A 4177-nucleotide genomic window follows, 5' to 3' on the forward strand; every position below is an offset into this window, starting at 1 on the left:
CCTCCTCCTCCTCCTCTCCAGAGATCTGTCAAGGCAAAAGTTGGGCTCGGAGGAAGCTGCTTCCTGCAAACTTTTTTTTTTTTTTTTTTGCCGCCGCCGCCGCGCTTCCACGCGCAGCAGCGTCGCCCTCCGCCTCCTTGCTTTGCCTCCGGGGGAGGGAGGGAGGGAGGGGGCGGCACCGGACAGGGAAACGCCGAGGCTCGGATGCTCAGTGGCCGCTCCGGTCCGGGGCCCGTCCGGAGCGAGCGTCAAGAAAGTCGCACCGACTTGCTGTGCCCGGACTCCTGGGTTAACCCCCCCCCTCGTGTGCTAAGGAGAGAAACATTCCCTGCGGGGGGACTCGCGCACGGGCCCGTCAATCAGAGCGGCGCAGGCCTCCTGTTGGTCGGAGGGCGGGTGCTTAGGAGATGATGGACAGCCGAGAGCATTCGCCCGAGGAAACGCCTCCTTCCTCTCTCTCTCTCTCTCTCTCTCTCGGCTCCGGATTCTTCGCTTCCTTAGATGAGTCGGAGGGCGATGCGGAGCGGGAGCTGGTTTCCTTGCGGTCGCTTGGCCCGGTCGGATCCGGCTTGGCGAGAATCCTGCCTTTCCTCGGGAGGCGAAACTGGTCAGGGTTCGATCAATTTCGGCTGAAATTCGGTTTCGTTTGCCAGCCAAATAGTTCACTCTAGTCTCTAGGCAAATGTTTCTCGTTCCCTGTTTAGAACTGGCAAGGCGAGTTTTAGTTTTCTCCTACTTCTGACACGACTGAAATGAATATTTAACAGGGCGTGTTAAAAACAGCAATCGGTTCCCCCGGGTTGATTTAATTGAATTGATTGGATTCTGGCTTTTGGCTCTCATTTAACCTTCCCCCCCCCCCAGCTTTCCGTAGCAGATCTAAACCTGTCAATTCAAAATAGATGCATTTGATAAGATAGACTACTACTGCTAGCCACCCTGCCGAGCTGCTTAAGGCAGCGTTTCCCAACCTTAGGAACTTGAAGATGTGTGGACTTCAACTCCCAGAATTCCCCAGCCAGCATAGCTGGCTGGGGAATTCTGGGAGTTGAAGTCCACGCATCTTCAAGTTCCTAAGGTTGGGAAACGCTGGCTTAAGGATAATAGCCGTTAGACTCCGAAGTGTTTGGACAGCAGCAGGCAAGCTGGGGAGGTTTGCAATAAACGCGCAATTTTTTTTTAAAAAAAGGGTAACAAGTTCTTGAAGCGTTCTAGTTGCAACCCATTAGTACAGTCTTTTGTTAGTTTGGTTTTTTTTTTGTTTCTGTGCCTTGAACACTCCCCTAAAAGAAACTCATCAGCTATCCAACTGTTCCTGACATTGGAATTCAAAACGTCTTTGTTTCAGCTGCATCGTGCCTGTGCAGCACAAGATTATGTATGTTTACTGAAGATTAAATTTCACCCTATTCAACAGCACTTGCTCGGAAGTGTGCTGGAAGGATTGCTGATATAACATCAACATCAGGATTGAAAAGGATTGTCATTCCAGCGAAGTTGCACAAGATTTCTTTTCCAAACAGGAACTGCGTGCAGCTAAATATTCAAACCATCAACAGATGGATTTTATATGAAGGTGCAGTTAAGACTGCAAGCATTTAATTTTGCTACACACACACACACAAACACAAATTATGAAACTCTTACCTAAGGAGAAGAAAGTCAAGGAGTGGTTCCAAGCACAAATGAATCTCCAAAAGTGAATCCCTTAAGATGGATTGCATACTTTTAATTGCGTTTGGGCTCTTCCCCTTCCGTCCCTCCCCTTCATTAAGAAATCGAGGACAAACAAAATTGCTAAGGGCTGATTTGCCACCAGAGGCCTCCCCTGATTCATGACCATCTGGAGATGAACAAGAATTCTTTTAGGGTGGCCACCACTAAAGTCCATCAAAACCGTTGGTCTAGTTATATCTGAGTAAGAATGTACTCTAGAAACAGCATTTGGAAACTCATAGTGGGCCAAAGGGAAGAGGAGGGAGGATGGTGTGAAGTACACTATAGACAAGCTCCTTGTTTCTTTCCATCCAAATGTTCCTGCTGGATTCCACCACCCCCATCACCACCCCATCCAAAAGCTCTTCTGGGCTTCCTGTTGCAACACTGCTAGTTAGCTAGCTACTTCAAGTTCAGAGATGATGAATAGACTGCGCAACTTCAGACTAGATCAAATGTCATCCAGAAGAGTGGCAGTTTTTGGACACTTCCCTGGGTAAACACAACTGCAGCTAGCAGTAATGTAAATTGTATATAACGGTTTTTTCTTGACGTGCTGCTTTTTGTTTGCAAAGAGGGATGAGATTTATTTGGTTGGTCAAACGGGGGGGGGGCAGGGAACAGACAGCATTCTAAGTCTACAGTATGAACTCAGGATTAAACACTGTCACCTAATTGTCCTTTTTCCGGCAGGCCAAAATCTCAAGAAGTCTGTGCATGACTTAAAAGTCAACCTCCAGAGTTCAGGCAGCCAGTCTTGTAGACTCCATTGGTACAAACCATTGAAGGTTAGCTTGTTCATGGTTGTCCAACTGAGATGTGGATCCCTTGCACTTCCTCCTGTTGATACACCGCTTTAAGGTAAGTATCAGGAAACAATCTCCGAATGAGTGCGTCTTAAATATTTCAGGCCTGTATCACTTTCTTTCTTATAGTAGTACCAGCTGTGGGATTCAGCCAGTTCGCACCGGTTCGACAGAACCGATACCTAATTTTTTGTTGAGTTCAGCGAACTGGTTAGGATAAATCTGTGTTTTCCGGAACATGTCTGGTTTTCGTTTAACTTCCTTTCAGGTGGGGGGGGAAACTCTCCCCAAAAGTCTAAGAGACGAGCAACGGAAACCGAACGGAGACGCGGCTCCTTCGATCACATCACTCAGGCGAAAACAAGGTGGTGCTTCTGAGAGGTAATTTCAGGGGTAGATGATTCATCTCTCTAGTTTCCCAACTGGTGCATACAGGAAAGGGGGCAAGGCCACCCAGTATTAGCCAGGGGTCATGGCTAACAGAACCAATGGTTAAATTGTTTGAATCCCATCGCTGAGTAGAACCAAGTAGTTTTCAGGATGAGGGGAAATATTATCTTGGTGGACCTCATGGTTAAATAAGCATTTATCCAGTGACAAATTATGAACTTTCAAATATTCTAACCATATTTCTGTTTCCAGGACAAACATACACAAAGTAATATGGGGGGGAGAGAATCCTTATTGTCAGGGGAGCTTATTCTTTTTTTCTTCCTGGTATTCATCCCTTTCCTATTTTAAGTGATACATGACAACGCTAACATTGCTTTTGACTTGCTCTGCCTTTTGTTCTGCCCTAGGAGTTTCCCTCTTTGTGACCAAGGATCAATTCAACCATCCCAAATAAGCCATCCAGATGCAGCCAGGCCTGAGCAGTTCTCCCCAGAAGGGAACAAGCCATACCACAATCAGAAAGTTCCTGGGCAGTTGCCCAGGTGGAGAACTTTAAGGAGCTAGAGATCAGGAGAACCTCAACACATATTGTAACTCTAGAAAGAAGAGCTAAATGAGCATTGAAAAAGAAGTGATTTTTTTTTGAACAGTGATCATCACCAAATGCCCTCGAAGTCAAGTAAGAATACAAGCCAAAATTCCTTCTTTTAATTGAGGGGGGGGAAGTCTTCTGTAGCTATTCATTTCCAAGCTGACTCATGTTAAGAGAGTGACTCACTTTATTTTGCAACAATGAAGGAGCATGCTGGTCAGGAGTAATGCTGTCTTGCAAGTAGGAAGTTTGACTGCCAAATAAATTCCAGAATGGCTTCCTTTTTTTTCCATCCTAGTAACAGAGCAAAATAAAATTCAAAGCCTGTTTTAACTTGTATAGCCATATTTTGTGACAACAAACTCATTCATTGTGTGTGTGTGCGTGCGTGCGTGTGTAATATCTCACTATATAAAAAGTATAAGTGGGGTCTGGCCATTCAGTTTTTTTCTAGCCCATGTCTGGTAGTCCTAATGTATTGAGAATCTAATAGTTCACTTTTTAAGGGAAGCACATGACTTCGTCATTGGAACAGGGATATGGTGTATAAGAAATTAAACGTTCCTCTGTGTAGCAAAGCTTCCCTGAAAACACACAAAGCACTTTTAGCCACAAAATGTAAAAATAAATAGATAGATAGATAGATAGATAGATAGATAGATAGATAGAT

General features: G+C 45.3%; 1 long non-coding RNA gene across 2 annotated transcripts; it reads left to right on the top strand.

The window, feature by feature from the left end:
* Positions 1-481: 481 nt before the first annotated feature.
* Positions 482-3839, top strand: LOC310637963. Of its 2 annotated transcripts, XR_014492006.1 has the most exons (4): positions 482-607; positions 2410-2577; positions 2791-2903; positions 3323-3839. It is a non-coding gene; the product is annotated as an uncharacterized lncRNA (long non-coding RNA). The 2 variants fall into 2 exon arrangements; XR_014492007.1 differs by lacking the exon at positions 482-607 and having other exon boundaries at positions 1166-2577.
* The last annotated feature ends 338 nt before the right edge of the window (positions 3840-4177 follow it).

This window comes from Vipera ursinii, assembly GCF_947247035.1.
Source record: "Vipera ursinii genome assembly, chromosome: 3".
In the NCBI taxonomy this organism is placed as follows: domain Eukaryota; kingdom Metazoa; phylum Chordata; class Lepidosauria; order Squamata; family Viperidae; genus Vipera; species Vipera ursinii.